Raw genomic sequence first — 23,370 nt, forward strand, 5'->3', positions numbered from 1 at the left:
TTCCTCCTGCAATAAATATTCAACCGTTCCACTGTTTACTGTGACAGTTGAGTGCGTTTTAACCGACTTCTCTCCCTCTGTCTTCCACGTTTGTATAAAATATATCGCAGAACATCTATCGAGCAAATATTTCATCTCTCTCTGGTTTCAACTTGACAACTTTCGATTTGGTTCTTGTTCACCAAGAATCACTGTGGAATACAGTACACTAGCACTATGTGACACTGCTGTTCACGGTACTAGAGAGATTATTATGTTTGCAAGTCGATCCGAAGCTCGCGGCTTCAAATCCTACCCAAGGCGACGGATTTTTAAGGAGCGATAAAAATCGATTACATGACTTCTTTCGGAAGGGAGTTGTATAGTTGTGGCACGTAAACGAATCCTAAACCAGGAAAAATTTCCGGTTCTTATTATCCCATAAAACGCTTTTTTCTTTGTGGGCAGATTTATCTGAAAAACGCCTATTTTGCTCTTTTCCATACAAGATTGTCGTATGGTATCTGTATGTAGGGCAACGGTAGTGCGTTCATTTTACAAAAAAAAATGGAGGGGAAGCTTTAAGAAATCTGTGGTTCCAGGGCAAAAGGTGATATTTCAATTTTTGGATAAAATAAGATTTTGCGATATGTTGTGCATCCTGGTGGTATCATTGTTGTAGCAAAAGATGACATACATATCTCTATTATTTTTCTCTCTAAGACATTACGAAACACAATAAGATTTTATACGGTCATTCAAACTTTAGATGCTCGCTCCTGAAAAACTGCAAAGTGAAAAGTTTTCTCTATTATGCATTCCTTGAAACGCCTGAAAAATTTCCTTCCTACTAAACTCAAATTCTAGTACAGAACCTTGTAATGCCTCACTTTCACTATTGTGATGTTTTATATAGCGACCTAAGTGCTGAACCTTCTCAAAAACTTCAACGTGTACATAATGTCTGCGTCCGATTTATTTTCAATATCCGCCGACATGATCATATATAGGAATATTTTCTACGACTCTCCTGGCTCCGCTTGCAAGATCGACGTTTAGTACATTCTCTTTGCCCGCTATATCGAATTATACATGATTTCACACCCAACTACCTTGCCTCTCGGTTTACTCTACTGGCTTCACATCATAATCGTAACACACGTTCACAGCACAATCTGTTGCTATCAATACCACATCAGACATCTCTGTACCCAAGTTCTTTCTCAACAGCCATGGCCCGCTCCTGGAATTCGCTGCCGCTGGAAATCAGGGGTAGTCTTAGTCCTCAGTTGTTTAAAATTAGGTATTTTAGAAATATTTTAAATGCACAGAATTAGTTTTTAGGTATAATTTTTATTTATTATTATTATTATTATTATTATTATTATTATTATTATTATTATTATTATTATTATTATTATGTTTTAATGCCAATGAGTCAAATGAATGAATGATTATAAAAAATTAAAACCACTCAAATGTGATAGGATTAAAGTGACATTTTTTTACTATATAAGCTGTTTAAAAATTACTTTTTATTTCCTGAAATTTGAGTGTGATACAATAATTATAAAGGCGGTCAGAGCGTGTTGTCGACCACATCACCTCATTCTAGTGCCGAGGTCATGGAAAGCATGGGGCTCTACCTCCATGCCCCCCAAGTGCCTTCAAGGCATGTTACAGGGATACCTTTACCTTTTTTTACAATAATTATATGTGCACATTTATCATTAGACAGAAATTAGACACTGATGTAATGTAAATGTTGTGTACATCATTATAAGTACTGAAAATATAAAACTAGGTAAGGCAGATTTGAAGGACATTGATTAATACAGTACCCATTTACAGTATAAGCCAGCAGATTTTTATTGTCGATGTTTCGCGCAGGAAGTAACCATTGGAATTCCTACAATCACGTCACTCGTCAAGCATGACACAGATGATTATAGTATGCACTGAAACCATAAATTGTATGGTTTAATTTCATAATTTTCGGTCTGGATAAGACCCCAGAATTTATGTTGTTTCAGTGCATGCTACGTCAGCAGAAATCTTCATTACAATCTCGCATATTTTACGATATTGTTCTCTAATGCTATACTCCCTGTACTAACCACAACAACAATGTTGATTTCCATGCAATTAGACTTATCATGTTCAACGAGTAATGAGCTATGAACGACATAAATGGAGCAGCGTAGCTTTTTGCATAAATTCTGCCATCAAACCATAAACAAAATTGATCAGAGCGATTTGTTACAGCGACGATAACAAATCTAGTAGATCATACAATGTTAGATGCAGTAGACTATACAAGACTAAAATTCTATAAAAATATATTTTGTGTTGTTATTTAGAGTAAATAATAATAATAATAATAATAATAATAATAATAATAATAATAATAATAATAATAATAATTACTGCAATTATTATCAATGCTCATTAAAATAAACCGGATACTTTCTAACAGCATATGAAACTGTAATATTTCTCAAAAAGCAAAAGAAGCTGAAACATGTATATAAGCCTATTGCCACCGGCGTAGTTCAGTTGGCTTAGGCGCTTGCCTGTCGACCCGGAGTTGCGCTCGGGCTCAGGTTCGATCTCCGCTTGGGCTAGTTACCTGGTTGGGTTTTTTCCGAGATTTTCCCTACGTCAGATAATGTATGGCGAATTCTCGGACTCATCTCGCCAAATACTATCTCGCTATCAGCAATCCCATTGTTGATACAGTGCCGTTAAATAACCGAGAAAAAAAAACATGTCTATACGAGTTCAAATCTGTGAAAGTTATCCCGATATTCGTAACAACAGCTCTGTGTTACTAACAACTTAAAATGCTCTTACAAAGTTATCTCTAAAATACTCGCACATAAATCACTTACACACCAAAATTAGGAAATTTTTCGTTTTATGTTAAATATTTCAGCTGGAATGACTATATTTGGATGGCCTCTCAAATCCTGAATCCAAATGAAAAACCTATACATAGAATATAACACCAACTTTCATGGTATTTATAGATTTCGAGAAAGCTACAGCCAATAGAAAAAAAAATATGGGGCATCATGAAACATTTAATGGTAGAAATGGGAAGCCTGTATACAGAAAATAAAATTTTCTAGAACCTAGATCGAAAAATAATAAAAAAAACCTAACGGCATTATATTATATTATATTATATTATATTATATTATATTATATTATATTATATTATATTATATTATATTATATTACATATATTAATTTGGTAGACAAATTTTAAATTCAAAAGCTCATTTTTGATACCTACATTACTCTTTTCAGATGACAAAGTCCTCATACTTAGCTCTGAAGATAAGTTACGGAAAACGCTCATTAAATTGAATACTGTAGTGAAGTACTCTAGCTTAAGGGATTAGGTACAGCATACAGCAGTAAAATTTTGGAAATATTCAACATTTTTTCCTCCATTACTGTATCTGTACAATAATGAAAATTAATATGTGTAAAACACTGTCCTTCTTCCTATTTGAAAAAAATATTTTTACGATTAAAAAAAAATTATTTACATTTTTGTTTTAATTCATTTCACTGTGCAGTGATGAAGCGTTTCCCACATAACTAAAAATTATCCACCATTCTGTGATGAAATGTTTTGTATGTATTTATTTTTATGTGGCAGTTCCCAAGTTTTCTTTCCATAGGCTACTTATTGAGGAGAAAGACGTAGTTGTACCACAGTCTAGTACATACAGTCAAGAAGCTCAATAGTAGAGAATATGCATCCAATGACAGTTGAACTTTAGTTGCTAGCCACTAGGATCGCTACTATGGCACAGTCTATTGTTTCTAGTACAGTTGCTAACCGCTTGAAGCATTGTATCGCGAGAAATGCAAAAAAATCACCTCAAGATTCGTCACTGTAGTTGTACGTCAATAAACCAGAACAGTTGATGAGCTCAAGCTGGATTCGAACCCACGTCCGAGAGCGCTACTACTTGAATCACAGCTTATGTAAATAGAAAAGAAATTACAATGAATAAATAATTCATATGTCAGGCCCTGGAAAGGTGTTCCTAACTGCGCCGTGGTATCTGGAGCAATATGGCATTTGTCTGGGCTGTGATTAGACCGAATTACTGATGACGTGCAGTGCTCCCCTTCTGTTCGCCCTCCGTCCGGAAACGCAAATGTAATAAAGAGCCCCATGGAGAATTCGCAAGAGGAAAAGGTCAGAAGATATCATCTAGAAGGACTGCGACTGGTATCTGCAACGTCACAGACGTCTACCTCTAACCGGCCGTGACTGGTTTCTACGTGCTGGATTACGAATATTATAGTTCCAATACTTATAAGCATCAATTTTATCAATAATAACACTGGTGAACAGTCACTTTGCGCCAGACATAAAACTAACAAATTTTTACTAATTTCAACCTCCTGAATTCAGAAATAACAAGCAAAATGTTCCTTCAGTTCGGGTTTTCGAGATGCACAATATAATTCATTTTCTATGCATTTTATTTAAAAAATCACTGTATTTCGTGTGTAACCATTTTGTTTTACAAATGTGACGACCCATTATGTAAAAACAATATTAGTATAAGTAGACCACCATGTTGGAAGAAATGGAAATTATTTTCTTGCCCTTTTACGAGTCTATTTGGAGGGGGTGAAACAGGTTCGCAGTATGAATCCGCTTGAGTTTACCTGATTTTACTTTAGATGTGTTTTTCTTTCAATGTGAGCTTTAATGACATTACTATAGTTTATATTTTGCAATAGACCACCTTGTCAAAACCACTTCTAGAAGCGGAAATTGTTTTATTGCCTTTTTCGGTCCCATTTGGAGGAGGAGAAACAGGTTCGCCGTATGAAATCGCTTCAGTTTACTAGGAAATTTCCGTGTTTTTAGTATTCTGTGTGAGACGTGTATTTCTTTAAAGTGTACTTTAATGATAATATTCAAAGTACGAATGGTTTATATGTGCAGATTTGAAGGTTGTAGCATTGCTTTTTGGAATGCAATTAGGCTACACAAAAGTTTGCTGCTTTCTCTACGAATGGGACAGTCGCGCTCGAGATAAGCATTATAAAATAAAAGTATGGCCAACACGACAATCACTAGAGCCAGGGAAGAAAAATATTATACATCAACCCCTTGTACCTCAAAGTAAAGTAATTTTATCCCCTTTACACATTAAGTTAGGGTTAATGAAAAATTTTGTTAAAGGGATGAATCATGAAACTGAAGCATTTAAACACATCCAGGAAAAATGTCCTGCTACTAGTGACTCAAAAAGAAAAGAGGGAGTTTTCAATGGACCACAAATTAGAGAAATGATGAAGGACAATCACTTCGAATCTATGTTGGAAGGAAAAGAGAGAGCTGCCTGGATTTATTGAATTTTCTGGGTAACCGTAGAAGTGAAAACTATGAAGAACTAGTGAAACATTTACGGTTGGAGTATGAAACTATGGGTTGTAATATGTCCCTGAAAATTCACTTCCTTCACTCACATCTTGACTTTTTTCTCGAGAATTATGGCGATTTCAGTGATGAACATGGTGAGCACTTTCATCTATAAATTTCAACAAAGATACCACGGACAGCAGAGTACCAGTATGCTAGCAGATTATTGTTGGACTTTAGCTCGTGATATACCTGATGCCCAGTATAAAAGAAAATGCAAAAAAATAAAGCTGTAATCTTCTGAACAGTGAGTATTTAACCTTACTGTCATTATATAAAACAGTACTTTGAAGAGATATGAATTTGAAAATTTCTCAAAAACCTTAACCCACAACTGTTTCTTATTGTCATATTCGTATTCAGAAGATTTAAATTATATAGAAAATATGTATCACATGCCCAGTGCAAAAAAAAAATTAAAATTTGTTACGCAGGGTAATAAACCAGCATCACCAAATAGTTATGTATGCTAATGCACAAGGTTAATAAAAAAGTTTTATTTTTAAATGATATAATGTTTAAAAAAATTGAAGTATAGACTATACTTTAAAAATAAAAACGTATTTTTATTTGTAAAGAAATACGGTTAATTTAATTGAGTTTAAATATTCAATATGATAAATAACAGTTCTAATCTATAATGAGGTCCACATCTGTGGACTTATAGAGTATCTAAGCGATAAAACTTTTTTCTAAGTCAGTACATTGGAATATAATGTCGTACCTGTTAATATAAAGTCTCGTACATATAGTTAATGTATGGATATACAAGATTTTTCTGTGCTTTCTTTATTCTGTTTGCACAAAATCTGGTATTGCACAAAATCTGATAAATCTTCCGTTCGAAGTTTTGGTAATTAAATTTTTTAAAAGTACCTGTTTAAGCTGCATTAATATTTTTGTTCTTACTGAAAAATGTTGTTTTCTGGAATTGCGAGATTTTGGAATAAGAGCGACGGTATGCTACTTCAGTAGGCTAATTTTTCATATTCTTGCCCTTTCTGTATGTTCCAACAAATTCTTGGGTTGTGTTTGTATTTTATAATTAATGAAATAATATATCTGTAATATTTTACTCTCTCATTATAGAAAGTACTGCGGTGTTCTACTATGTCTTGACCTCTTGACAGACCTCTGGCCTGTTGGATCCAAATTCCGAGTCTTGTCATCCTTTCTGCGGCCTTCCTGGTGATCTTTGTCCTTGAGGAGATCCATGCGAACAATCCTGTCGGGCCGACATTGTTGTTTTTTATAGACCTCATTTCTTTTATCTTCTTTTTGCCATTGAATATCTTGTATGTCATATATTCTTCTAGTTTTCTTGGAGTAGGGGGAAAGTAACTGGACACCTTATCCAATTATCTTCTTGCTTAGTTGCTTCATGAGTGATGCGCAGTTTCGATGTGCGAGTCCCGCTCCCTAACACCGGATACGACGACGACGATGACGATGATGATGATGATGATGATGATGATGATGATGATGATGATGATGATGATGATGGTGGTGGTGGGATTAACATTAGGCCTATGTATAGGTATTTATTAGTCAATGATGGTGACCAAGCTGTTTAATGTGCAATTTTCAAATGGTGTGAAACCATTATGCGAGTTCGAATGTTGTATAAAATGTCTATAGGCCTCTGACACACCGATAGTCCAAAGGCTAGAAAATCGGCTTTACACGCTGGTAACCCGAATTCGAAACCCGGCTGATCCAATTGGACTTTATGGTGGACAAACACGGTGTTTGATGGTAAGTTTTCGCGGTGTATCCGCGTTTCCCCTATCAGGATTCCACAACTGCTCCATTAATCATCATTATCTTACGGTGTTATTTAGTTTCTCCTTCTATTGTGCACTAAGGGTAACGCCTTCATGGCAGCTGAAAGAACTACAAGCTTCGGCACGTCCCTCACTAGTTGGGAACGATTGGGTGAAGGACGGAAGTCAAGTGCCCGTCGTTAATTAAAAAAAACTCAGTAGACTTATCTCAGATTTAGGTTCTAAGTCAGAATTAAAATGTCAGTAAGCCTATCTCAGATTTAGACTCTAAGTCAAAATAAAAATTTCAGTAGGTCTAGCTCAGATTTAGGCTCGAAGTCAAAAGAAAAAATTTCAATAGCCCTATCTCAGATTTAGGCTGGAAGTCGAAATAAAAATTTCAGTAGGTCTATCTCAGATTTAGGCTCGAAGTCAAAATAAAAGTTTCAGTACGCCTATATCAGATTTAGGCTCGAAGTCGAAACAAAAATGTCAGTAGGTCTATCTCAGATTTAGGCTCGAAGTCAAAATAAACATTTCAGTATGCGTATCTCAGATTTAGGCTCGAAGTCAAAATAAAACTTTCCATAGGCCTATCTCAGATTTAGGCTCGAAGTCGAAACAAAAATTTCAGTAGGTCTACCTCAAATTTGGGCTCGAAGTCAAAAAAAAAATTCAGTAGGTCTATCCCAGATTTAGGCTTGAAGTCAAAATAAAATTTTCAATAGGCCTATCTCAGATTTAGGCTCGAAGTCAAAAAAAATTCAGTAGGCTTACCTCAGATTTAGGGTCGAAGTCAAAATGAAAGTTTCAATAGATCTATCTCTGATTTAAGCTCGCAGTCAAAAAAAATTCAGTAGGCATACCTCAGATTTAGACTCGAAGTCAAAATAAAAATTTCAATAGATCTATCTGAGATTTAGGCTCGAAGTCAAAAAAAAATTCAGTAGGCCTACATCAGATTTAGGCTCGAAGTCAAAATAAAAACTTCAATAGATCTATCTCAGATTTAGGCTCGAAGTCAAAATAAAAATTTCAGTAGGCCTATCTCAGATTTAGGTCGAAGTCAATATAGATTTCAATGCGTCAGTGTTCTGCCACGTCATGACAGCTATCAGTAGAGATGGTAGATTTTAGCAACTTAAACACTACAGCAACACTACTTTGTAGTGTCCTGGGATGGAACATTTTTTATGAAAAGTTTGATGGTAGAAATTCAATGTCGTCCTAACCCATGCTGTTACTCAATCACAGTCATCCGCTATCACGTACAACTTGTTTGAGGGAACAATGGACCTACACTCCGTTTCTGAAATCTGTAGAGTAAGTCGACGCATTTGGATGGAGCCGATGACAAGCGAATAGGCGGAGCCTATAAGTGCGGGAGTGTGTTGCGGGTTGCATCGGCTCACGGCCGCTAAGGAGTAAGATTTGGGTAGCAGGAGGTGGGTGATAGGTGGGGTGGTATTTTAGACACTCGTCTTGAAGCAATTCTTTTCCCCAGCGCGGTCACTGGACTGACCCCCTCCACTCACCACTTGCGCAAAGAACTTGTTTCGCCTCCTATACTCTACAGATTCCAGAAACGGAGTATAAAGACATCGCATACACAGACAATATTCTACCATCACTAGATAGATTAGTTGAAAATTCGGGATAACGGTACAGGTAACAACAAAGAGAGCATCAGTAGTTCACATTCCTCTACTATTCATACTGTAAAAACTAACCTGAAGAGGTAAGAACCTGCATGTGACGGGGCCTTTACGAATATTCTGATTTTTTTTTTACAAAACATAAAAAGGCTCATAAAATGTAATTTCGCTCTTATAGCGCAGAAAAACACACATTTCGCATTTTAAACTCAATTTAGTATTTTATCGCGGATTAAATTGAAGAGTTTTTGAAAAAATAACCACAGTCCAAAAACATAAATTTTCAGGAGAAATAAAAAAACATCTGGCATGGGTGTTGCTGACACTTCAAGTATGAAATTCATCATCCCATTTCATAGGGTATTGTAGAAACTTGAGAAATCTGAAGTACATTTATAACTTAAATTGCCTCATAGAAATACATGTGTAAATGCAGGTAGCTGTGGACAATGATTGTTTTAAGAAATAATACTCTGTTGTGATTGAAATGTGCTTCTACTTTAATCTTCTTTTTCTTTATTATATCCTGTTTCTTCTCCTTTCGTTTCTTACGTTTCTTCAATGGGATTATTTCTGCACACAAAGATGACTCCATAACTAATACAACAATTCACGTATCAAAGTATTTTTCTCTGAGATGACTTTTGCCGCGTACGTAAGAAGCAGTACTGCCAATCTACTACAGTTTAAAATTGTATGGATAAATGTTTCAAGATGATATTAATGGGATATTTGTAAATGCTAACATCGCCCTGGTCAGACAATGACTGTCTTCACAAAAAAGTCTTTGGACTATGGTTGTTTTATGAAAACCACTGAAAATTTCCACTCTTATAACATAGGCCTATGGTGTTCTTTTCCTAACAACTGATGGCAGCTACAATACGCTTTCCATATGCTTAATATCTCAAATTTGCATATTTTGGACTATGGTTCTTTCTTTTTTAACTTCAATTACAGATACAGTAATATACTTAACATCCTTTTAAACACACTGTGGACCGTATTCATAGACATTTTTAGCGCGGGCTTCCGGTGGATGATCAGCGTTTTTCGTATTCATTAACCAGTGTTAGCGATAGGATATGATTTGAATTCTGTACAAGTAACCAGTGGATAGCCGGGGCTAGCTTAGTACGCTCGTAGCGCGTGCTGCGAAATGTCTATGAATACGGCCCAAAATTACTTATATAGACAATATTCTGACACATTTCGCTTTTATCGTGATTGCGAAAGTCTAGCATCTTTAGCTATCAGCTTGAAATAATTTGAGGTTTCTATAAGAGAGATCGTAATTCATATGATTAGCAAAACGAAGGCAACCTTTTTCAATTCGAACGCATTCCATGTGCAAAAAGTTATATCCAGTGCATGATGTTAGGGGCTTCATAAATTATCCTCCGAGCAGTGAGTTGCTGAATGCCTTATTGATTTGTATGTAGCTGTTTACTGCGGTCTGCATCGGATTTATTGGCTAGAGGAATGGAACATTCATCAGAACCAGACCTACCGGCAGTATATTCTGAAGTTGCCATTTTATCGCGTTAGTGGATAAATAACTGAAACCCATTATCGATGCACATGATGTATGACATCAGCTGCAGAGTATCGAACCAGGTATAACATAGCAGAACACGAGTATGTACTGTACATAGTCATTGTTAATGCTACAATATCACGTACCGTTTCCTGTTTTAAAGAGATATCACTGCATATCCATTACACGTGCTTATTTTGCATTTCCAATTTAAATTCATTGTTTTTGTTATGATTCTAATTGATTATTATTTTATTATACTGTTATTCGCCGGGTCTATGGATACAATATTATAGCGCGCTGGTGTTTCATCCAGGCCTTCGGTTCGATCCTCGGTTAGGTCCTGATGGAATTCATGGTAGACAAAGTAGAATTTGCAGAGGTTTTTTTTTTTTTTCGGAGTACTTATCATTCTTTCAATACTCTCTACCTTCCCCTCATTTCATTTATCATATGCAGTAGTTTAAATAGTCTGGGATGAAGTCTTGAGGTAGTACGAGTTTCCGATGCTGATACAGGAAGGGCTTGGGGCTCCAGGCCCCTGGAACTTATCAAGCTACTCATATGTGGACAAGACTAGGCTCATATTACGAGTTGGGGCAAGATGGCCCACATATCAGCGTCGGCTGAACAGGAAGGCTTGGGGCTCAGGGCTTCTGAGACTTATCAAGCTACTCATATGTGGACAAGACTAGGCTCATATTACGAGTTGAGGTAAGATGGCCAACATATCAGCGTCAGTTGATCAGGAAGGGCTTGGGGCTCAGGGCATCTCGGGCTTATCAAGCTACTCATATGTGGACGAGACTTGGCTCATATTACGAGTTGAGGCAAGATGGCCAACATATCAGCGTCAGCTGATCAGGAAGGGCTTGGGGCTCAGGGCTTCATATGGGGACGAGACTTGGCTCTATTACGAGTTGAGGCAAGAATGCCAACAAATCAGCGTCAGCTGATCAGGAAGGGCTTGGGGCTCAGGGCTTCTGGGGTTTATCAAGCTACTCATATGTGGACGAGACTTGGCTCTATTACGAGTTGAGGCAAGATGGCCTACATATCAGCGTCGACTGAACAGGAAAGGCTTGGGGCTAGGGGTCTCTGGGGTTTATCAAGCTACTTATATGTGAACGAGACTTGGCTCTATTACGAGTTGAGGCAATATGGCCAACATATCAGCGTCGGCTGAACAGGAAGGGCTTGGGGCTCAGGGCTTCTGGGGCTTAACAAGTTACTCATATGTGGACGAGACTTGGCTCTATTACGAGTTGAGGCAAGATAGCCCACATATCAGCGTCGGCTGAACAGGAAGGGCTTGGGGCTCAGGGCTCTAGGACTTATCAAGCTACTCATATGTGGACGAGACTTGGCTCTATTACGGGTTGAGGCAAGATGGCCAACATATCAGCGTCAGCTCATCAGGAAGGGCTTGGGGCTCAGGGCTTCTGTGGCTTATCAAGCTACTCATATGTGGACGAGACTTAGCTCTATTACGAGTTGAGCAAGATGGCCCACATATCAGCGTCGGCTGGACAGGAAGGGCTTGGGGCTCAGGGCTTCTGGGGCGTATCAAGCTACTCATATGTGGACGACACTTGGCTCTATACGAGTTGAGGCAAGATGGCCCACATATCAGCGTCGGCTGACCAGGAAGGGCTTGGAGCTTAGGGCCTATGAAGCTTATCAGGTAATTCGTATGCGGACGGGACCTGGCTCCAACAAGGGTTGAGGCAGACTGGCCCACCTGTCATCGTCGGATTCACGAATGCCACATAAGCCATCTTTCGGACTTGGACAATCATAGCATTAGGGCGCACAATGAGTCATCGGGTCCGTCCAGAGTACAGGCCCTCTTAAAGCCAGCCAGCCAACACTTCAGAGAACAACGCTCGGCTGTATCGCCACACAACATCGTTGCTGTTAAGTGTACTATGACGTGCACCCAGGACGGCAGTGTATAAGTATGGATAAACAAACACATAATGAGATTCATGCGTTCGTGTGTTTATGCTTAATCTCAAGACTTTAAATGGTGCAGCTTAAGTATTCAATTACACACAGAGTGTTTATATATGATTTACGATACAAGAATCAGCCAGTGAAATTTAAAGACGATATCAGGAAACATTTCCATCTTAAAGCTCCAAGTCACAAAACAGTCTATGATCCAGTGAACACATTTCAAGAGATAGAAAGTGTTAAAGGTAAGAGTAAGAAGCACAAGAAACAGTGGAGGTAGGATTATCAGCATAGGCAATTTTATATTGCGTAGGCTATAGCCTGAAAAATTATCCTAAAATTGTTACGTCGTATTTCGCGGGAAATGAGTAGGCGTATAAAGGGTGATTCTGGAATAACGTAATGTTTTATTTTGACCGGCAGAGTTAAGACCTTCTCTTACATTCAACCAGTATGAAAGAAAATTACAAATTGCTATAAACAAACCATAATTCTATGAGTTAATAAAATAGGGTGTGGTAGTATGGACTATTCTGAATAAAAGAGTTTTAACATGTTTCCAATTTTCAATGGTGTGGAGATACACCTGTTTGAATGTCACGCATAACAGGCGTTGCAAATGGTAAAAAACAAAAACAAATGACTTAATGATTATATTAATTTTATTTACATGGAATAATACATATCAACAATCCAATACACTTTCCCCTCTGTTGACAACAGTAAGTGTTGCTGTTCTGAGGTAGTCTTATTGCTCTTTTGAGAGGGCAGCACTATTCATAACGTGAGCGATCAAATTCGTCCCAAGTGCTTACTTTGTTTTTGTACACTTCACTCACAGACAAAAATCAACAGGATTAAGGTCTGGCCAATCCAGTAACCATCACGGGAGATCCATCATATGGGGAATGTGGGATTTAATGATGTGTCACCTGACCGCTAAAATGTACAGGAGCGCCGTCATGCTGGAAGAACATGTCCAAGGTAACTACAAGGGACGATTTCAGAAGAGCGACACGTACTATTCCTTTGTACGTAGTAATTTATCTTTGGTTCATACCATTTGCAAGGCTTGTTATGAGTAACAATGAACCAATTTTACCCTCACACCAATTGAAAATTATTATAGGCCTATACATTTTTATAAAGACCTTTTTTTTTACTCACAACAGTCCATATTATCACTCTAAACTGAATCAGACTGTATAACTTACTGCTCTGTGTGAAACGTGGCACACAAAGTGCACAAACCAAATCCACATAGCCTGACACAACCGAAAAATAACATCCATCAAAACATCGCCTCCAGACTTATGCATGTCCTTGCTTAATTTTTGCGTGAAAACGTTTTAGCAGCTTACGTATAATATTTTCTTAAATGAAAAACATAGCTGAGTCGTGATTCAGTTGAATAAATGACAGTCTTTCACTGAGGTGACCAGGATCCGACAATACGAGTCAAATTCTTGATAGATAAAGCGGCTCTGGGATAGTTTTCTCCGAGTACTTCGGTTTCTTCTGCTAAATCATTCCACCACTGCTCCATACCTGTAAGAATGTGACACATTCGGACAGCACAGGTTATTCCCATTGGTGTATAAGAGAACCTTAATGCCTGTTCGGTGCAAGTACCGAAAACAGGACTGAAGAAGATACATAAAAAGTTTGTCTTCTGTCCATGTCGAGTTTTCTTCGTAATCGATATGGGCTATTCCATATGAAATCGGACAACGAAATACCATGACATGTCAGAATTGTCTGAAATTTCGTACAGACGTTTAGTATATGGGAACTAGTAAATGTACAAATTTTGGCTTTCCTTAGCCCAGTAGTTTTCAGATAAAATTCTTTAAAATTTAGCGTATTTTGTATTTTCTTCTTACTTTAAACACATACTACTACGCCTGGCTTCGAAATAAAAAATTAAGCTATAGCTAATTTTGTAGTGCACATTTAAGTGTATTAATGGGGTGTAACACATATATTTTATTGTTTGTGGAAATCATGGATATACTGTTTTTTGTGATTTATAACTTGTTACCACCAAAAAAGTATGGATATAAAATACTATAATATTAGTTATTGTTGAGACAAAAATCATACAATTTTTTTTAAAAAGCTATTTTAAATGAAAAGCCTTAAAATAAATATTTCAAATCTCGCTATAAAAATACGCGCTCCCTGCAGCGTCATGCGGCGATGTGAGAGGAGCCAGAATGTTCTTATCAGCTGGCCTTGAAACAGCTGGTGTGTAGTCACAACACAAGGGATGAGACGATTACGTGACCCACCAGCCAGTCTTCTGCGTATATTATTACAGGGTGACAGAGGATATTCAGTTCCATTGTTTGAAAGTTTTCTGTTATTGTGTTGCAGAAAATTCAACAAAAACTACTCTGTTAAGGTAAGATGATGATTACGTATTGCCTTAAAAGCAAGAATTATAGCTATCAATCATGCTATTACAGAATCGCGTCACAAAAATACATGTGCACATTATCGGTACTGAAAAGTCAAATCCTTTTTTATAGGGTGCCCAAAATGGAAAATCGTTTTAGGACAGATCGCTGCTTCAGCCCCTTCCAACGATTACATAGAAAAAGTACCACAGAAAAGTTGAAGGTAGTGCCAAATTGGATATTGGAAAAGTTTAACATTCCCATTAACTTAAAAAACTCTGTGAGAATGTGTAAAACGTGTTCCTGCAATTATACAAGACTATAATAATAATAATAATAATAATAATAATAATAATAATAATAATAATAATAATAATGGCTTTATTTATCCTGGCAGATTTAAGGCCGTAAGGTCTTCTCTTACACTCAACCAGGAATAAGATTTGCTTACACAGTTGAACATAAAACTGGATCGGAATTAAGTAGTTACATACTGATACAATTTAGGTACATAATGAGACCATCCCCTACGGATATTACCGGTACTTCTAAATATTGTGCTGAACAAATTACAAATCCCAATTCTGATACCTATCACAGTGATAAAACTAATGTAGGAGGAAGCGCAGGTAACCCAAGTGTTACAGAGGAAAGAACAGGAGAGAAATTATTGAAGTGGATAGTGCTGATAATACAAGTGACGGTACTACTACTACTACTACTACTACTACTACTACTACTACTTCTAATGACTTTCAGAAAGAAATTGAGATTCCAAAATTAAATCAATCGCTCGCTTCTATTGAGGAAAGTCGACTGGAACAAGAACATCGCATGCCTTCATACCTGTCTCCACATCAAAGCTGGAAATGAAACTTTTCTCCAATGCTGCCAATAGTGTTGAAGTAACCATCAGTAAACAGTAACAGGTTAGTGTAGGATTATGTAATTATTTTAGTATTCAGAGAAATACGTCTTTCATTTCGAGTTGTTTTCAAATGCATGAACTACTCGCATGACGCAACTTACGAGCTGCTAGCGTTGGCCAACTACGCGCCCGCTCAGCTTGCTGTGGGATGCAGCCGCGCGGCGAAGAAATCCACGATGAGAATTCTTTCTTTATTTTTTTTTTCACCCTTACCCAAAGAAAATTTTGGATCTGTAAACTGTGTTTCATTCTATATTAAGTCGCCCATATTGTCGTATTTTTATGTTTCAGCTATTTTTAAAGAAAAAAAGTAAAATAAATAAATCTGCCTAGTCAAGTGAATAAGAATTTTAAAAAAATCCCTCCAAAGTCATTATGTTACTCTCTGAGTCTGCTTTAAAAAGAGATGTCGTTGAAAATTCTACCACTAAATGTCTCTGAGCAATGTTCTTCCAAAGCTGAGAATTTTACGAAAGTACGATAAATTTGACGCTCTATAAAATGAAATGCAATATTAGTTGGGGATATTTTAATTCACCATTAGGCTTGTCCAGTGAAGGCCTTTCAATGACAGAAGCACCGTTTTATTTAAAAAATGCGAGGTCAGATTTTGTGAAATTTTGTCCGATTTCACATGGAACAGCCCGTATGTGTCAGCGCGTCCGCCGCTAGGGAAACTGTCAACGTAAAGGTATAGCGGAGTACTGTTCACCTCTATTGCAATTCCACTGCACTGATTTCTTTCTTCTATAAAGCCATTGTTCCTTTTAATTAATTACACGTTGTAGTAAGTTTGTGCGAGTCACAAATCACTAAATTCAAATAAAGTCTATACGACACGTGTGTGTCAGAAAAACAACGGAAATTATATGTCTAAATTACGAAATTAAAACGGTTCTTGACCATACAAATTAATAATAGAATCTGGCTGCCCTTCCATTGACAGTGTAACAGTGTGACTCATTTCGATGGCCGGATTTAGTTTCAAGACCTTCCTGTGGTTTGCTCGTTCATACGATCCGACGTTGTATGTTACGTATGCGGAAGTTCCAGATATAAAATACGATGAAACAGCCAGTACAGAGGAGCTTCAACGCACTTTAGGTACTGAAGCATCGTCAATTTCCAAACAAAAATAAAACTACGTGCTTCTGGCAGTAAGTTAATACTTGGTGATCAAAACGTTACCACGCTGACCACAGATTCGTGGGTTTAAACACGGTCAAAGGTGGTTGGTTTCTAAGAACAATAAAAGACCTTAACATAACTTCCTCCGAAAGGAAAAAGATCGTATTTTGAAGATGGTTGTGGAACTTAGACTCTCACTTTGAGAGAGTAACAGAGTTTAAGGGTGTTTGAGAATAAGGTTCTTAGGGAAAATATTTGGGTCTAAGAGGGATGAAGTTACAGGAGAATGGAGAAACTTACACAACGCAGAACTGCACGCATTGTATTCTTCACTTGACATAATTAGGAACAGTAATTCCAGACGTTTGAGATGGCCAGGGCATGTAGCACGTACGGGCGAATTCAGAGTGTTAGTTGGGAGACCGGAGGGAAAAATACCTTTGGGGAGGCCAAGACGTATATGGGAGGATAATATTGAAATGGATTTGAGGGAGTGGGATATGACGATAGAGAGTGTATTAATCTTGCACAGGATAGGGACCGATGGCGGACTTATGTGAGGGTGGCAATGAACCTGCGGGTTCCTTAAAAGCCATCTGTAAGTAAGTAAGTAAGTAAGTAAGTAAAAGAATCCCATTAGAATGTCCGAAGACATAAAACCAAGAAGATTTTTGGAAAGGACACCAGCTGAAAGAACGAAGAAGGAAGACTATACACTACATACTACTATATTACATGATGGAGAATGAAAATATTACCTACGTGGAAATTAATGTCCTAACGCGCGGTTCACATAAATAACGTCAAGATGCTCGTCAGATGATGATAGTTTAACCTTCGCTTAGATTCAAACTACGGTATTTCATCACCGTCGCAAATTACTGGGCGGTAGACATTGCTAGAGCGCTGGACTTATAATCCTAGGATCCGGGTTCGATTCCCGATTTATAACTTGTGTTGGGCAACCCCATGGTCCAGGCAACACAAGGGTTTTCTCAGGAGCACGGGTTTCCCTGTGACATCCCTACTGCCTACTGAAGGATGCACTGGAAGGAATGGTGAACGGGAGAAGAGTTCAGGCCAGAAGAAGAAATGTCAAATGTTATGTTTTATTTAACGAACTGCCGAAGTTATATCAGCATCGCCGGTGTGCTGAAATTTTGTCCCGCAGGAGTTCTTTTATATGCCAATAAATCTACTGACATGAGCCTGTCGCATTTAAGATATCAAATGATACATGACATTAAGATATATGGATCACATTCGGGGACTAAGAGGAACTCAAAAAATTTGGAAAGATTGGAGAATGTTGGGTCTGTAGTGAAAGACCTGCCCTTGCGCAGAACACTATGAATGAATGAATCCTTCAACCTGCCACACGAAAACACACTTGCGTCTCCAGCGAAGAGGAAGGTAAGTCTCGAAAGGAAAACCTTTCTGGGGTCACAGGGAGTGTGATATTCTCCATCCCAAACAACATATATGCGAGAGATATTTCCCTCCTCAATAATTCCCTAGTAAGACTGACACAATACGCTGGCGACGTCACCTATTGGGTCACGCAACCCTGACACCCCTCCTCTAGGAAACTGTTATATATAATACCCAGGCAATATCTGAATTGACCAATAAGTGACGAATCACAGTCAATAAGGGAAAAAAAACTATAGATGTCAAGGAATACCCCTTAAGCAGTAACGTATCCAAGTGGCACCACCAAACCACTCCTCCACTCAAATTAAGCACTGATTCGCCTCTATGCACACACCCCTTCGTCTCCCTCACCCAAAAAAAATTAGAATTCGGCTAAAGAATAATCATCCGCCAAACTGTCTACCTACCAAGACGCACTTGCAATAAGAAATGTAACCTACCATACAAAATCACATGCTGTAAAGGACATTTAAGTGGAAGAAAAAACTTTCTCGGGCCTTCTGGACAGAACTGGGATCTCACAGGACGGTGCCATATCCCCACCCCATACAACAACCATGTGACAGATGTTCCCCACCCAATGACCCAGTGAACTCGCACATTATGCTGGCGACGTCGCCTATTGGACGCCCACCCTGACACCCCTCCGCTAGGAAAGAGTTAAACGCAATACTCAGGCTACATAAAAAAATTGACCAATAAGTGACGAATCACAGTCAACAAGGAAAAAACCCACAGATGTCAAGGAATACCGCTCAAGCAGAAAGCTATCCAAGTGGCACCACCAAACCACTCCTCCACTCAAATAAAGCACTGATTCGACCTCTATGCATACACCCCTTCGTCTCCCTCGCCCAAACTCCTCCCACAACCCAATAAAAATTAGAAGTCGTCAAATTGTCTACATACCAGGACCCACTTGCAACAAGAAAATGTAACCTGCCATACAAAATCACATGCTGTAAAGGACATGAAGTGGAAGGAAAAACTTTCTCGGGCCTTCTGGACAGAAGCTGGGATCTCACAGGACGGTGCCATATTCCCACCCCATACAACAATCATGTGACAGATATTCCCCACCCCTATGATCCGCTGGACTCGCACATTACGCTGGCGAACGCCGCCTATTGGACACCCACCCCTGACACCCCTCCTCTAGGAAAGAGTTAAACGCAATGCCCAGGCTACATAAAAAATTGAGCAATAAGTGACGAATCACAGTCAACAAGGAAAAAAACCCACAGATGTCAAGGAATACCCCACAAGCAGTAGCTATCTAACTGGCACCGCCAAGACACTCCTCCATTCAAATAAAGCACTGATTCGCCTCTATGCATACACCCCTTCGTCTCCGCCACCAAAACTCCTCCCACAACCCAATACAAATTAGTAGTCGGCTAACGAAGAATCATCCGCCAAATTGTCTACCTACCAAGACGCACTTGCAACAAGAAAATGTAACCTGCCATACAAAATCACATGCTGTAAAGGACACGAAGTAGAAGGAAAAACTTTCTCGGGCCTTCTGAACAGAAGCTGGGATATCACAGGACGGTGCCATATCCCCAGCCCATACGACATCCAAGTGGCAGATATTTCCCGCCCCAATGATCCGCTGGACTCGCACATTACGCTGGCGACGTCGCCTATTGGACAGAATACTCAGGCTGTATAAAAAATTTACCAATAAGTGGCGAATCACAGTCACACGGAAAAAAACACAGATATCAAGGAATACCCCTCATAAGCTATCAAAGTCGCTCCACCAAAACAGTCCTACACTTAAACAAAGCACTGATTCGATCTCTATGTATACACTCCTCCGTCTACCTCACCCAAACTCCTCCCACGACCAATCATAATTCGAAGTCCGCGAAAGAAGGATTCTCGGCCAAATTCCCCACCTACCAAGCCGCACTTGGGACAAGAAAATTCGGAGTAACGGTTAGCATTCCTGACCGTGTAACGAGTGGGCCCCGGTTAAATCCCGGTTGAGACAAGTTACATGGTTGAGGTTTTTTACAGAGTCAACCCATTAGGAGCAAATGCTGGGTAACTTTCGGCGCTGGACTTGGACTCATTTCGCTGGCATTACCACCTTCATCTCACTCAGACGCTATATAATCATAGCAGTTGAAAAAGCGTCGTAAAACTACAAATTAAAAAAAAGAAACAAGAAAATTTACACTACAACAAAAACAAGACTCGCTCCTCACATTACTAAACCACATAAACAGGAAATGCACACATACGGCAATCAACCGCCTATGTCTGTAAGAATATACACCACTCGTCTTCAAGAACTCATTAAAAACAAACAACAAATCAACACCGGCAAAACTCCTCTACAACTACCACGAGTCCCTCTCACCAAACCAACACAACCACAACCACTTATTGGAAATTTGAATATTGCCTGAAATATCACAATAGTATATTACGATACAAGATTGAGAAGTGATATTGTAATGCACTTCACAAACGTGTATTGTACAGTAGTGGCAGAAAAAAACCGGACCGACTCTTGTAGCTGATTTCAAAGTCTTGTTCACTCCAGAGCACGATAAACTGGTAACTAAGACTTTCGTGGTTCGAATCCTGTCTGGGAAAGAAACTTTTTCTTGTTCCTTATTCAAATTTATTCCCAATACTTTTCGATTGCAGCGATATTTTACTACTTAATTAACTTATTATTCCCAGAACATGAATATTACCAGCAATCGAAAAGTATTGGAAATAAATTTGAATAAGGAACAAAAAAAAAGTTTCCTTCCCAGGCAGGATTCGAACCACGAAAGTCTTAGTTACCAGTCTATCGTGATCTGGAGTGAACAATTCTCTGAAAACAGCTACAAGGCTCGGTCCGGGGGTTTTTTTTCCCCCCCACTACTCTACAACATTTTTTGCAAGATCATATTTTTAAAATTGCAAACAATATATTTTGAATTGAAAATTTAGAGCAATATTATTCCAAAGCCTTCGTAAAATTATACTGTAATGGTAACTATGTAACAATAAGTGCACTGTACTGGATCTATTTTCAGTGTAGTTTTAGGTTATGAAGAATGGTTTCCCTAGCAACAAGTTTCTAGCAACTTTCAACAATAGATGTAAATACAAGAAAAAACATGATCGTGAAAAAAAAAATAGTTTGTTCTCCATTAAAGTCTCCATAATCACCCAGACCATTGTGTCACCGAGGGGAGGGGGGGACTGAAAAAGACTGAAAAAAAACGACAAAAGTGTACTGTATAAGAACAGTGAGTGTCATCGAACATTCCAGGTATTTCTGTCGATCGACCAGCGGCAGGCCCTCCCCTCCCCTCCACTCCCCACACTTTCGCCGCTGCTTGTATCCGTGAACTCACGGCGCTTCGACGGATTAAAATTTACGTATTATGTTATACTAATCTTAATCAGTTTTAAAAATTGGACCTTCATATTTTATTCTCACGACTTCGTATCTCCTTATCTGCATGGCTGGTGAATCCCTCATGTTTAGCTTATTTTACCACTCCAGACTGGTGTTTATGTTATCCTTCACACGTCAGCTCTTACTCTGTAGGTGCCAAGAGAGATGGAATGAGAAAAAGACGGAGATTTTCAATAAAAGTTACATACAGCTCGTCCAAGTCAAGTCTGCGAGTGGGGATATCGGGATGGAACGTAGAGGCAAAACACAGTTGCCACATAGGTCACTTGACGCTCAGATTTCAACGTGTGCACATCGTTTAAAATACACTACGGAGCGCACGCATTTGTTGTCCTTGTCTTCAGATAAAGGCAACAGTTACGCTGCCTCCCCCCCTCATGCAACTTTCTCTCCTACGCCCATGCTTGCCAATCAGAACGCCAAACCTCACTGTCAAGCAGAAGTAGAAGTACAGTCTATTTCAAAGCGTCTTAAATTGTTACCGCTCTATGAACTGAAGCGCAGTAGGAAAACTTTGCTGTCATATGAGACTGTACTGGTCTCCTCTCGTTACCGCCTACTTTCACTACAGAACTGCCTCCAACTTCCCCTCTCGGCTCGCAGACTTAACTTGGTCGAGCTGTAGTTGATGAATCCTCGTCTCTCGAAATTAGCTGTGTCAGTCTTTGGTAGCCTGCAGGAAAGACACACAGTGTGTCAGCTAAAAATAAGAGCAATTTATTACAAAGAAGGAGAGTTCGGCCGGCGCAGTGAGTCGGGTCTCGGCATAGCTCAGATGGAAAGAGCGCTCAGAGCGTATAGTTGAGAGGTCCTGGTTCGATTTCCGATGCCGGGTCGAATTTTTCTCCAATAGACCTAATAGGTATCTATATGTTGATTACTTACAGAAAGTAGTCTTGGTTATTCAATAAGGTTGGCGAGGCCTCATGGACTATATGAACATATTTATTACGCTGTGTTGTGTTTTTCTATGGTTACATATTCGACGCATGAACGTGCATACATTTTTAACACTTACGTGTGGCAGAGTAAGAGAAAGCTTTAAACGTAAATTTCCTGGCTGCTAAGTTCCCTGGGGGGGGGGGGGACTAAATTTAGTAAAAAAGATCTCAATTCTAAATTCTTGTCGCTAAGATTTGTTGGCTGGCTTGATTTCTTGAACAATATGTTCATATACGGAAATAAAATTTGGAGCTTCCTTAATACATAAGTTTCGCTTACAACACTGCGTATGTGCAGTAAACAAGAGCCCTTGTATATATGCTACTTGTGAACAGTAGTGCGAAATTGTTCCCTACATACAAGTGAACTCCCACAAGACTCGCTCCAAATTTTAATTCCGTATTTGTATACCCTTTGACACGGAAATTGCTCGCTGTTCAAGTTCCACCTTGGAATAGCTCGGGAATCATCGTGTGCGCTGTGTTTACACACGTGCGTTTTACATAGAGAGATTCGAAACTCGGTCTTTGTAACGAAAAGAAAGAGCTCTAAGTATTATCGTTAATCCATAAAGACTTCGTAGAGAATGGCGTTTAGTTGCAAAATCAGATACAACATTAAAACATAATTTTTCAGTATGAAGGAGAAACCAGCGAATAGGGATTATAAAGAATGGACACTTCGCGTCGGTACCTTTGATGTAGCCGGACTGATTTCAATGGCCTTCAAGCCAGCTAAAGCGTGAGATTCTGCTT

General features: G+C 38.7%; 1 protein-coding gene across 1 annotated transcript in view; it reads right to left on the minus strand.

Annotated features, from left to right (window-relative positions):
• Positions 1–23,370, minus strand: part of Miga (mitoguardin) — a 714,963-nt gene that overhangs the window by 628,965 nt on the left and 62,628 nt on the right. The window lies entirely within an intron of this gene.

The sequence above is a fragment of the Periplaneta americana genome, chromosome 7, assembly GCF_040183065.1.
Source record: "Periplaneta americana isolate PAMFEO1 chromosome 7, P.americana_PAMFEO1_priV1, whole genome shotgun sequence".
Lineage (NCBI taxonomy): Eukaryota > Metazoa > Arthropoda > Insecta > Blattodea > Blattidae > Periplaneta > Periplaneta americana.